Raw genomic sequence first — 14,218 nt, forward strand, 5'->3', positions numbered from 1 at the left:
TGCCTCATCTTGTTGCGAGTATTTGCTCCGGTATGGTTTTGATCCTAGGCAACCAGCTCAAGCCTCAAATATAGCAAAGCACTGCCCTTTGTGTTATGCAGCAGGTTTTTCTTCCAAATTTCATTCCTCCCGTTCCTGTATTTGTCCCCAGCGTTTTATTTTTCTTTTCATTCTTTACAGCCAATTGAGTGTGTCTATTTCTCTCTTCAGCCGCCGTTGTTGCTTGGTGGCTATGGTGTTGAGCTGCTCAGCGTAACGTGGCGGGATCGAATCCCGACCAATGCTGCCGTATCTTGATGGAGGCGAAATGCGACAACGCCCGTGTACTTAGATTTAGGTGCACGTAAAGGAAACCCAGGTGGTCTCAGTTTCCATAGTCGCTCATAACGGCGTGCCTCATGATCAGATAGTGGTTTTGGCACGTAAAACTCCATAATTTTTTTATTGTTTCTCTTTCTTTCTCAAGACTCCCACTTGTCTATTTAGACTTTATATTACCCGTTACTTGGTTGCCAACTTTCTTAACGTCTTTCTCCATTCTGTCTCGACGCGTTCTTGCGTACAGATAGTTGAACATACTATTAAAGTGCACTCCGCGGATGCGTAGTGGCGAACGCCATCTGGAGGCGTTGTGATTGGTCCGCCTATTGGGAAAGGGAACAGCCAGGCTGGAGCCCTGGGTCACGAAACCGGGCGAGGTTGGCAAAGAAAACCGTTTTGCATTAAAAAAAAATTAAGTAGGTAAGACACTAGAAAAAATCAGAAAAGGAACTCGGTGGCGCAATTTAACCATTCCCCCCGTTTCAAATGCAGGCTCATAGAATCCATCCATCGATACAACCATACTATACCTGCAGAGGCACGTATGAGTATTTCTGAAAGAAATGAATACTGGCTAAGGGCGGAGAATATTCTCTAGAAAGAGAGTTTGAGCTAGCTGAGGTGATGTTCTTCGGCCTTCTACTCTTCTCAAAAGCGAGGGAACCGGAGAAAAGAAAAGAAGAATGGCATAAGTAATGATGAGAATATGTACAGTAAGGTGCGATTAATTGTGTATTTATAGTCGTTTGTGTTCATATGGCCCTTTCACAGTCTCGAATCTAGGCTGTTAATAAAAAATTCTAAAACAACCCTGATGGCTTGTAAAATATGACGGTGAATGGCAGGCATTGGAAACTTCGTCGACACCATTTAATAGCAGGTGGTTAAGTAAATATGTATGGCAGAAATAAAAAGACGGGAAGGAATTGAGGGGATCGAAATCATTGAAAGGGTAGATATATATCGATATAATACGGGGATAGAGGCTTTAAATACAAAGGGAAGGTCGAGATCAAAGAGCCGAAAGGGTAGATGCCGATGAATGTAATAAAACCCGAATAAATAAAGCAGACTAGGTGAAAATTTGTCGGCAGCCAGTTGCAGAGGAGATGTTAAGAAGCATCCTCACCATCATTAATAGCATTCTTCGCGTCCTGTTTTCGTTCAGATACATTTGGTGATAGCGGTGTTCTCTTTTCTTTCGTTTCTGTCACCCTAACTTTTTTGTTGATTTGTATTTTTTTCGACGAATTCATTTGGTGCACATGGGTCACAAACGAAGCAATTTTTACATTTTGCCGTCATTTTCATCATAAGCTCCGCATTAGCGTAAAGCTTTAGTATGGCGCTATTTCGATCTTCCTTAATAAAAAATAAGATGAAATAAATTTTTACAAATTAACTGAAAATAGTTGAATATTTGGCATGCCTTACATAAAGATTATAGTCAATGTGACGATGGTATAGGTGGCGCGCATATTTGAAGAGAAGCTTCCTTTGCGCACACACCCGGATTTTGCTTAGTTGGTCCTCTGCTGTCCGCTCGGTCAGTGACTATCTCGGGGAGTATATTTGTGAATTGATATACGAAGGTAATGTCAGCCCCCAATAAAACTTCCAAGGAATAAAATTAGCACGAACGGTAAACATTGCTTAGTTTACGACCATTGTCTAACAACTGCCGACTCTTGCGATGTTTGATTGTATACCTGTCTATATTACACGACGCCCTCCTACTGAGCCAAATTATTCAATTGCAGTATTTCAAGAAAAATAAAGAAACGAACAAATAAAGGGGCGGGCTTTCATAAACGTATATATATATATATATATATATATATATATATATATATATATATATATATATATATATATATATATATATATATTGTCACGCGGTAGTGACGGTGAAGAAAGAAGCAGTGCGGTGGAATAAAAACTAGCTTTTATTGGGCGAACCTGTGCCCACAAAAACAGGCTACACTTATAGCACAACGATAGCTGCGAACACGGTCGGCGATCGTCAGAAAACTGATCAGCGGGTCAAGCGCGTCGGCTTTTATAGATCAGTCATCGAATGTTCCAGATTACCTCATGGGAACCGCGTGTCTTCCACAAAGTTCTACACCATTCGTGTCACGTGATGAAATCTGATAACACAAGGTTCGGCGACAACAGACACGCGGATAGAAGCGTCGATAACTTTCCAGAAACGTCGGATACATGCAGGCGCGTTCCTCGCTCTGCGATTACAGTTGTTAAGCGGCGAAACGTGGTGTCCCGATAAAGATAAGTACACGTGTCAATATATATATATATATATATATATATATATATATATATATATATATATATATATATATATATATATATATATACCAGGAAAAATGCAGTTCTGGGTCCGGGTAAGTATTCACAGTGAAGTAGCCGCGCGTATGAAGCGGTTTATTGACGTTTCGGCCGGGGTCCGGCCTTCATCAGCATATATATATATATACACACATTTGCCTATAAGACCTGTACACATAACGGCGGCTTATCGACCTAAAAATGATATAGTGCCATCGATTTAGACGGTTCATTGATTTGATCAAATCACGGGTTCAGTGATCCCCTCGCGACTATCGCGCCATTTCTATGTTCTGCTAGCGATAAAAAACGCAACAAACTTACCATCAACATCCAAGGAGCACGGGTAAAACGTGTCGACGACGCACACGCACACACACACGCACGCACAACCTCACACCGAAATGCCAGCACGCCTAAGGACAAACGCATACAAAAGGATAAAAGATATGTCTCCTCGGTAGTACCAAGGGCAAGTCTGATAGTCAAGGAGCAAAAGACCTCCCACAATCTCTCTCACAACCGCTTGTAGGAGCGCCTGGCCATGAACGTCTGGCGATTCCAGAAATGGCTGTCTCATGTCTCGTTGCCGCAGGCGTTGGACCTCGTGGCCGCTCCAGAAAGCCACAGGGATGAGTACAGTCGGGAGTAGGAGGGAACGAAAAGGTCATTTTTACATTATTTTGCATTATTACACCTGCTCCAGGTGTAGAATCCAACGTACTCCATGTAGGGGCACATTAAATGTCTGTGCTCACATCAGGACACGTCAGGCCAAGTCACTGCACCAACCTATTCCCCTAATAAAATAGTCGCCTTCCCTAGGACACTGTACTGACTTTATGTCGACCAATTACTTTATGGCAGCCAATCAGAATCGTCGAATCTCTCCCATCTTTTCGCACCCTTCTGCCAGACCTCGACTCCAATGGTGCAACACCGCCTCCGCATCGACGTTGGGCCCTTTCATCATTTAGCGAACTTTCAGCGACGGTGAGGTTACATCTACCCTTCCCGGTTGTTAACTCTTCTACAGGATCAGGTGGTTGTTGTCACCTGGGAAGAGCTTCGTTGTTGTCCCGTCAACGGTCGGCATCAGGCTGCGTCCACGTCTGGATGGGCGCTGATGAAAGGGGTGTGGTGGTCGGTTGGAGGTGCCTCGTGGACAATACAAAAAAAAATACTTTGCCATCTTGAGACGTAGCAATCTCGACAGTGATTCGACGGGAAAGGTTTGTATCTGGTAAGCGCCATTGTAAATACTGCATAACGATACGTCCAAGGGACGAGTAGTTGAACAAGGAATGCCACCGGAGCGACTGTTTTAGGCTTGTAGCGCAGCTCGGAAGAGCAAAAAAGGAAGGAGGTAGGGGTAATCAAATGGAACGGAAAACAGAGTGAGCGCTAACTTCCAACTGACAGTTTCTTTCGTGAAATCGTCCACGTAACAAAATATTTTAAAACACAAGACTCCGACACAAGACTACTTATACACTCGGCAAACCATATTACATCAGGAGATAACAAAGAAATGAAGCAACAAAACCGATAGTAACCAAGTGGTAACATTTTCAGACAGCCTGGGCTGCAGTCGGAGATACGCCAATTCATTGTTTGATAATGATAATGAAGGTGAGCTTACACATGCATGGCCCAGACCAATGATAGCCTTTGCTTCAATGATTTTTCTTGTGAGCTGATTACGACTGCGACCAAGAATGACGCATTCCTCTAAGACAGGTTCGCAACCACACGTTTTGCAGTGCTGCGCAAGAAACTCCCCAGCTGTAATACAATTCTTGGCATTGTAACCATGTTCGCGCAGCCTGTCATTCAGACATCGGCCAGTTTGACCAACGTAACGTTTTCCGCACTTGAGTGGAAAATAATAAACGACACAATGTGTGCAATTAACAAACTTATTTTTGTGGTTCTTGTCACAGGAAAGAGGAGCTACCTTATTGGGATTAGTGAGATTGCAAATTCTCATTAGCTTGTTAGGGGCAGAAAACACTACACGAACATTCGCTCGCTGGGCGATTTTCTTAAGATTATGTGAGACGGTGTGAATATAAGGGATGACGCTAGTCCTACCCCTAGTAGTTACAGGATTATCTGCGTGCTGGTTGTCTTTTCTACGCTCTCTTAGATTTCGTTCTGCTATTGACACTTGTAGGGACACGGGATAACCAGCCTGCGAAAGCCGATCGCACTGAGAAGCAAAGCTAGACGAAACAGTATGGTGGCACGACTTTTTCAAAGCATTATTAAGGGAAAGGTTAGCAATGCCTCTCTTGATCAACTTGGAATGGGCAGAATGAAACGGAAGAAGTGGTTTGTTAGCACGAGGTTCATAGGACCAACACGTATGAATATCCGTACAAGCTAAGCGAAAATCCAAAAACCGGATCTCATGATCCTGTGGGAGCTCGTAGGTAACGTCAAGGGGCGCAAGGCATTCTTGGACTATTGGCACTACCGAGGCTACCTCAGTCTCAAGGTCAGCCGGAGAACACTGCACACAAAACAAAAAATCGTCCACGTAACAAAATATTTTAAAAATGTTAGTCTGACAAAGGTTGACTGACATGGCGACGTCTAGGCGAGCTAAAAATAAATCACTGAGGAGCGGGGCAATGCCCGAACCAATGCACACTTCGTTTTTCTGCAAATAGATGGTGTCATTCCATGTAATGAACTTAGATGACAAATAAAAGCTCAAAAGTTCTAAAAAGTGATCACTAGACATCCCAGCATTATTTTGAATACGGGTGACGCCAAATTCATCAATTGTCTGCGACATAGCTGACAGCAGGTCATTGTGAGGAATAGAATAGTAGAGGTCCTTCACATCGACGGAGAAGAGTTGAAAGCCTCGATCAGAGTTGTCCTTTAAAAATTCAATTACTTCATCGGAGTTGCGTATTAACAACGGGTCATTCACGGGTAAAATGGCTAGCTTGGCCTGCAGAAACAGTGCGACAGACTTCTGCCACGTGTCTTTTTCTGTAACAATAACCCTCAACGGGACGTCAGGTTTGTGCGTTTTCGCGCTAAAGAACACCTCTAGGTGATCTAGTTTGCTGCTGGCAATATTTCTTAACACTTTGTCCAAGTTGCATTCCCTGCAAAGTTTCTTAGCCTTAGCTTTTACCTTACTTAAGGACACTGTATCATGACGCTTAAAAACGGCGGAAATTGCCAGACCAGCTTTTGCGTGAAAATTCCCTTCCGAGAATACACGGAACCCGCCTTCTTTATCTGCCGGTAACACGCAAATCGAATTGTCACGCAGATAGTTAGCTACACGTCTCAACGACATCTTCGGAAGTGCCTGTCTAGAGCGGGATATGGCCCCTACACCTTCGGAAATAACGCGCGAAACATCCTCTTCCGCCGCGAACTTGGAAATCTGCCTCACCATTGAGAGCATCTCTTCTGGTGGTTTACTAGACTCCACCGCGAACTTAGGTCCCAACGCCAAAACGTTGTGGATGTGTTCTGGTAGGTCCAAGTTTTCCGGCGAGTGAACAGTGTTTCCAGGAGTCGGTCTTCTCCCGGAACAACGGCCACGAAGATCACGCAACTGGCACTGCCACAAGCACTCGGTTTTCTGGTCAGCGAAGCGTAGAAATTTCCGCAGTGTCAGACCCAGCGAAGAAGGTTCCGTAGAAACTTTTAGCTGAGTAGAGAGCACCGGAGAGCACCGGAGCACTGGAGCGAACGTTTCAACAAGAGGGATTGTCTTTGTAAGTTACTGCCAGGTCTAAAGCAAATATGCTTGCCGAAAGGTTTCTTACCACACTGCTTGGTCGACTACATTACACCGCCTCGTGCGTCTAACCTCCTGGGAAAGTTTCTCTTGTTTGAAATGTTTTAGCTTGATACTTACTCTCCATTCTGCTCAGTTCCAAGCATACACATAGCAGCTCAGCAAAAAACGTTCCCCCGACGTGGTTGCTTAGGGGCTAAGTCGTGGTGCTGCTAAGCATGCTGTCGTTGGATAAATTCTTGCCCCGGAGAAATGCAAAAAAAAACTCAGTGTCCTCCACTCGGTAACGAAGGATGACCAGCAAAGCTGTGCATGTGGGCCTCTTAATGACGAACTGGGATCGTCGGAACCTCCGCCGCGGGTCGGTTCAGCATTTCACTATGTTTGGGATCGGCCCTCGTAAGGGGAGTGGTTACGCCTGCTTCACCTCCGCCGGTGGTCGGCTCGACATGGCACTATCTTCGTCATCGTCCCAGGTATGCGTAGTGCTTAAAGCATGCTTCATCTCTGCTACATGTTGGGCCGGTATTGCACTATATCTTGGATTTACTCACGTATGGGGAGGGCTTAACACCTGCTTCACCTCCGCCGCGGGTCAGGCCGGTATTGTACTGTCTTCGGGATAGGCCCACGTATGCGGACTGCTTAACGCCTGCTTCACCTCCGCGGTGGGTCGGGCTGATATTGCACAATATATGGGATAGGCCCACGCATGGGGAGGACTTAACACCTGCTTCACCTCCGCCGCGGGTTGGACCAGTATTGTGCTATATCCAGGATTGGCGCAAGTATAGGGAGTTTTTTGCTTACTGCAGCAAAATTTCCTTGGAGGCTAGAGGTATACAGCTTCACTGTAAAAACGCCCTTGTCTCGTGCATCAGGTTTACATTAATCAATCCCAGGCGTTCAACGCATTCGTTCTGCTGTGCTGCAGCAGCTGCCTCACGTGCAGCGTCACTACAACATGTCGTATCCACCTGTTATTACCACGCCGTCTTCAGGCATTGCACCAGTTCAGCAACTGCAGGGTTGCGGAGGTGGATTACGCTGGTGCTATCTCGACCAAGGCTACAGCTTTGAGAAGGGGGAATGCAAAAAGGCTTGTGTAGTACGTAAACTGAGCTGCACGCTAAAAATCTTTAGTGGTGAAAAGTGTGCTGGAAGTATGCCGTGGCATATGATAAGATCGTGGTTCTGGCACGTAAAGCCATCAAATTTGGGAAAGCCTTTTGAGGGGCTTTGAAATACAAAGCTCACCCTTCTGGCACCGCTTCCATATTTTTTTTTATCCAGCAAATGGGCGCTTGCACGATTTCAGCAATCCAACTAATTTTCAATTTCGGAGCACAGTATCATCAGATGGTTAGCTGAACCAAGACACAAATTCTATCCATTCCATTAAAAGAAAATTCAGTCTGATATTATTGAGATAATTGGAAACTGTTCATTGACATAAAGATTAAGCTAAAGTTCTGCGAGACGACACAGTTCCCAAAATACTTTGGGCAGTTTGTTCCGAAAATGAAGCACAGAAAGGATGTGAGCGATATTATAGCGGTGCCTCGAAGCTCCTCAGGGAGTGTTCAATAAATAGATGGTGGCATCTTTATGTCCCGACTCGGCAAGCGAAAATACTGCAATCGATGACCGCGGAAACTCACTGTTAAAACTCTGGCTTCACGAAACGCGGCAGCAGCGGTGGGCGAAGTGACGAAAGGTGAGCTCCGAGAACACAGAACAAGCACAAGGCTGCGAGCCACAGACGCACGTAGACGTTGCCCCGAAGGGAAATAAGGCTCTAGATACGGCCTGCGATCACGTGCAGCCGCCACATGCGCCGTTGCAGCCGGAGTAGAACGCAGCCCACGTTGGGCCCACCACCCTCTCCCTCCCCTTCCTCCAGTGCGTCGCAACACTGGGTGCCTCGCGCACGACGGCGGCTGCCCGCTTTCGTCTGTTCTTAGTTTAGTAGAACTTGTTGTTGGGCGAGTTGGTAGATATTAGCGAACATTGTTTAACTGCGCGAGCAAACGGACCGCAAAGACAGCGAGGGGCAAGGACGGGCGACCGTCCTTGTCCCTTGCTGTCTTTGTGGTTCGTTTGCTCGCGCAGTTAAACAATGTTCGCTTCGTCTGTTCTTTCGAATGCGATGTTGAGCCGTAATCGTCTGCTCCCCTCGTACGCTTTCACTCGCGCATACAGCGTAGGGGGCGCGGCGACGGTATTATCTTCCTTGGACTTTATACAGGACCTCACGGCGACACCGACGGCGGAAATGCGCTTGGAGTGTCCATGTATTTGCTCTCGCAATAAAAGGCATTTCATCCCCACTACGGAAGCCTCGTTAACCATGAAGAGATTGATGTGAAGTTTGGTTACGTACGCTTCATAATGTGACGTGAGCATCCGGTGCATTTCGGGGGCAGATTGCCTGAGTTGCGATTGAGCGTTTGTGCCGTAGTCCGTATATGAATGGATTCAGCTAAAGCCTTGCCGCCTTGTTCTTTTCTTTTGAAATTATAGTCGTGCTATCCAGTCGATGCCACGACCCGTGCACACTGAGTGTTCAACCAACGTGTTTGTTGCCATATGCTTGATGCTGCCACCATAGTTGTGCTGTTCTATGTTTTTTTATTCTGCCCGTTTCACCTATGTACACGTGTTCAAAACCAGCGCAAGGAATCCTGTACAACGCACCCGGGAACTTCTCGTTTGCGAGCTAGCCTTTGAACTTTACCCATTGCGTGCCTTAGCTTGCGTGTAGGGCAACTGAACAGTGCAAATTCAGGTAGCAGTCGCAATGCGTCAGAACGCAGCTCCCTCTGTATATCAAATCAAATTAGTATATATTTAGGCTTACAAGTACCTCTACGGAGCGCCGATCTGTTAATTTTGAAGTAGATTGTAGTCAACAGATGCCATGATATACATTATTTTCATCGGTTTAACCACTGGGTATCTGCATGTTCATGGCAAATCCTCCAGAATGTCCTTCTGTCCTTCACAAGCGGTGCAGATTACTTAAACATTGAATGATACGCGTGGTACCCTTCTGTGCATACACGTGTAATAACCATTCTCCTCTCGATGAGTATTTTACAACACCTTCGTCATCGCGACGTAACTGCGACATCTCGCACTCGGTATCGGCCTGATTCGGAGATTGAATTTTGGCATAGCTTGTGAGTGGTGTGGTGAATAATGAAAGAATTCGCTAAAGGATAATGCTGTAACCTTTGTGGTGGACAAGCATAAATGTTGCCCGCCGTGTTTGATGCACGAGGTCGCGGGATCGAAATCCGAACACGGCGGTCGCAGTTCGTTGGGGGCGAAATGACCCATCTACTTAGATTTAGGTGGACGTCAAAAAGAACCCCGGGTGGTCGAAATTTCAGGAGTCCTTCACTACGGCTTGCTGGATCGCGGTTAGTTATATAGTTATATTAACCGCTTTCGTAGTGCTTCGTTTCACTTTCATTCGTACCTGTGCTTTGTATTCATAAATTTATTATGTGACAAAAAGTATAACTGGCCCAGGAGGACTCTTATTTTTTCATCTGTTGCGTGTGGGTTTGGTAAAAGTGACAAGGCTCCACTGCATGCTATGTTCGAGCACTATGAAATGTGGCTGTTCAAGTCGTGATACAGATATGACGGAATATGGGAACACGTGCTAAACTGCCTTTTATCACCTTCTGATAAAGCAAGAGACTTGTACAGTTAGGAGCGAGAGCTAGAGAAAGGACGCGCATGCGCAATGCCATGTCTCGACACCAGGTGCTAGTCTGGGCAGAAGGTGTAGGAATTCGCCTTGGCACGCCCTCGTAGACAGCGTGAAATTACCGTGCCCTAGGAAGTCACCCGCTCCGCTGTCTGTGCAGGACGGGCGACGATGGCCGGGAAAGAAACAGCTCGACCATACTTGACGATGTCGGGCGGCAGCTGCAACATCACCGAGGGTACAAGTAGTGCAGCCACTGATCTGGACAAAAGCGGGTGAGCTTCCATTGAACATTTACTTTGAATACTGTCAAACCTAGACACGCTGTTACATGCAGCTTTAAGAAACATTTACGTTGTTTTCCGGTGAACATTTCTACACGAGCTCTTTTGCACTTTGCTTATAGTGGCTGCTGCTGCTGTCTTGGTGAATACGGCTCACACAAGGGACATTTGCAATGGGGAATTGGCTTGCACGTAGCCGAAGCACATGGGCCGGTATACCGGCTCTAGCGCCTACTAAATTACTCGGTCAACAAACACGCCCTGCCTAATATCCTCTACAGATGAAGCGCAGGCTCTAGAGTCTGTTGTTTTTTTAATGAAACGAAGCATTCTACACCTTAGGGTTTTATGCCTTTAGCCGGTCAATCTATTGCAAATTATTGTGGGTCAGTCCTGCGGGTAGGGCAATGCTAAACGTAAAGTTCAGGTAAATTCGGCGCGTTTACTTGTCAAAAGCACGGTGTGATTATCAGGCACGTCGTTATGGCAAATTTCGGATCACCTGTGACCAGCAGAGGTCCTTAACGTGAACTCCACGGAACACGCGTTTTAATCAGGCCCCCATGTAAATGTGGCCGCAGCAGCCGGTATTTGATCACGCTACCTCTGGCTTAGAAACGCTGCCCCAAATAAGGTAGGCCTCCACGGCGAGCGATATTACATTTGTCTGATCGCGGGAAAGGCGTGTAGTAAGGTTGGCCAATTTCGTTTACAATGTAATCTGCGTGTCGTGTGGTTGCGATGTTTATGTCCTGCTGATTTTGTCAAGCAGTTGCATAATTGTTGTGCTGATAGAAGCTTTGCAGAAGATGCCTCATAGCACCATCGTGAAAGGTTACTTTCATATAGGTTTAGAAAATCTCGCTTGTGTTTTATACATATTTGCCTAAATAGGAAAACGCCCAGACCTTCTTTTCCACCTCACACACGCGCATCTACGCGGGCCGACAAGATGTTCGCGCTCATAAGCGCCAATTTGCCTACGCTGTTCTGGGTGCGATAATAGATAGAAATTTATCTGTATTTAAGAAAGGTGCTCTCAGTTCCAGGTAATTTTTTTACATAAACGGCAAGATGGTCGTTATAATACATGATGATTCATCACATATAGCACTGCATTCAAGGTTTGGAGCGTCAAACTTGCGGTAAAACACGCTGCTGTTCCGTTTTCTTTTCTAAGGAATATTGTTAGTCAATGAAGCACAAACGTAACTGGGACGAAAACGTATTTCATCGCCAATTTCGCAAATCATTATCTCGGATCTGGTGACAGTCTGAAAATTCGCTTGAAGTAGGTACGCCTTGATAACTCGCCGGATAGAGTTCGTGGATTGGAATAAGTGCCGTCAGATAATTATGAAGTTAATTACAAGATTTTCCCTAATAAGTCGTATATACATTTTGATTTATCATGCAAATGACGTTTGCCTTTAGGGGTAACCGAGCTTAATAAATCTATGCTATGTGACGTAAGTGATTGTTTTAATTGTGATTTAACAAAGACAGGCGGTCGTTTTCGGAAATTTCGGTAACGCAGATGTCCTACTGCCGGCTTTGGCTTTCCGCCGCTAAGCGCGAGGACTCGGGTTCGACTACCGGTGTCGGCGGCCACACTTAGAGGGAGGCGTAATAGAAAAACGCTCGGGCGCGGTGTACAGGGTCAAGAACTCCAGGTTGTCGAAATTAATCTGGATTCCCCTACTTCGGCGTGGCCCATAATCGTATCACCGTTTTGGCGCATAAACACCACAGTAATTATTAAACGCAGATGCGAGAAGACGGAAACCGCTGACATTTCATGCGGACGCAGTTTCTTGCTCATCAGGAGCAAAGTTTGTTTCCTACCAAAAACGTGACGGTATCTCGTGCGGCATGATTTAGGAGGATTTTTCTTGTGATTTTAAGCTGCATAGAGATCGTGACGCCAAAAGCTAGAGCTTTCACTGCCAGTAGCAGCAGAACTGCTCTCATTAAACCGATCAATTATTGTTTTACCGAATTAGCGAAACGAAAGGACCACATAACCGCTTTCCCGACATTTGCCGTTGCCGCTACATCCGTTTCTCAAAAATTGTTGCTGACGTTGAGCACGCTACGTGCCCGGCAGTTTTCGCCAGACTTCCAAAAAACACATCGTATGCATTTCATCCGTGTGGGCTTCAGTGGCCGCTCTTTTGCGGGGAGAGCGCGAGGCCGAGTTATTGATGGTAAAGGAAAGTTGCAGAACTCGTTCAACGTATACTCGCAAATCGCAGGTACAAAAAGACAAGATAGCACTGTATTGAAGCACACACATTGTTTATCGCTAGTTTATGCCTTTTCCGGGCTACGTTTTCCACCCCACTAAACACATTAGGGTGTAGCTCATCCCGCGAGACGCCCCTGCATTCATGTGGGCTTTCTCGAATATTATCGTTGGCTCTCTATAGATTGCGTGGGTGTGTGTACTCTGATTGCAAGCGCGACACGAATTCTGATAAGGCACGCCAGCACCCACGACTTCAGTGCACCCTTCCACGTCATGCACCTGCATAAATAGCCAACGCGCTTAACAATAACTCCAGATTTGGACGATCTATCCGTTTTCGCGTCCCTAACTTATTATTGTGCGCAACCGTTCCCATCATAAAGAGTCAGTTTTGTGGCTGGCCGATGTTCGCACGGGCCTCTTTCATCACCACCCAAGCGACAGACGACAGACGGTAAATTACGGGGCTTTGAAATTTCTGCTGTCGTGCAGCACACAGTGAACAGCTTACAGGGTTTCTTTCACGTCATTGATTTTTAGCATCGTTTAACACGGCTCGTTGGCTCCAGGCAAGAACGCGATTTGGAAACATTCTGGATTCTTCAGTTTCGGCGAACAGGGCGATTGTTCTAGGCGCCAAATCCATCATCGGAAAGCGTCGGCATTGTAAAATGAAAATGTGCGTTGCAAATGTGGTAGCACTCGAGAGGAGTAGGTTTTTCCTGCAACCAACTCCACCATACCAAATTAGGGCTGTTTACAGAAAAGTTTAACTAACGAAGTGCTCTCCCAATCTCTTCTCTCGCAGGGTTCCCGGAGAAATCAGAGAAACAGCGTGGCAGCAGCGAGAGAACCAGGCTACCAACAGAATCCAAGAGTGCCACGTGTGTCGGTTTGGTTTCACCGACACGGAGGCCTTTCAAAAGCACACCGCTGACCACTCACTCGGGAAAAACCACAACTGCTCGGAGTGTGGTAAACTGTTTGTGTCGGCTTCGAAGCTCACGAGGCATTTAGGTATCCACCGCGAACCGTCCGTTGAGTGCAGCGTATGCGGCGAAAAATTTCGTAGCAAAGATAGCCGAAGGCAGCACATGTATGCATACCACGTCGGTTCACAGCACTGAGAAGCCGTCGAAGGGTCTCCATAGCACGGCAGCACCCGCCACGAAATTGGTCGAGCACGTCATGAAGCCCCGTCACACGTGACGGTGGCATCGGCATCGCTACAGCTGGATGTTCGCCCGGGAGGAGCGACCTCTCTGGATGTCACCCTGGCGCCAAGACATGTCGTGTGCTTTCGCAGAAGAACGTGCGGTCTGGGCCTCAGCTGCTCTAGCTGTGCGCGAACTTCTTGACAAACAAAGTTGGGCTAATCTTATTCCTTCTGACTACGGCTGAAGAATGCCTGCGAATAAAATTCTCACAGTGGTTATCTCGAGGAATGCTGCCCGCCAGCTGTGTGGTTTTCTTCGAGGAACGAAACCCATTCTTCGCTATCCTCTAGCCATGATTTAAATAAA

The 14,218-nt window shown here is 46.3% G+C and overlaps 1 protein-coding gene and 1 long non-coding RNA gene across 2 annotated transcripts in view; both read left to right on the forward strand.

The window, feature by feature from the left end:
• Positions 1-14,218, forward strand: part of LOC139049623 (zinc finger protein 418-like) — an 86,305-nt gene that overhangs the window by 26,202 nt on the left and 45,885 nt on the right. The gene's annotated exons all lie outside the window — the stretch shown is intronic.
• Positions 10,175-14,136, forward strand: LOC139050051 (uncharacterized). Its single transcript, XR_011508748.1, has 2 exons — positions 10,175-10,438; positions 13,504-14,136. It is a non-coding gene; the product is annotated as an uncharacterized lncRNA (long non-coding RNA).

This window comes from Dermacentor albipictus, chromosome 9 (assembly GCF_038994185.2).
Source record: "Dermacentor albipictus isolate Rhodes 1998 colony chromosome 9, USDA_Dalb.pri_finalv2, whole genome shotgun sequence".
Taxonomy (NCBI): domain Eukaryota; kingdom Metazoa; phylum Arthropoda; class Arachnida; order Ixodida; family Ixodidae; genus Dermacentor; species Dermacentor albipictus.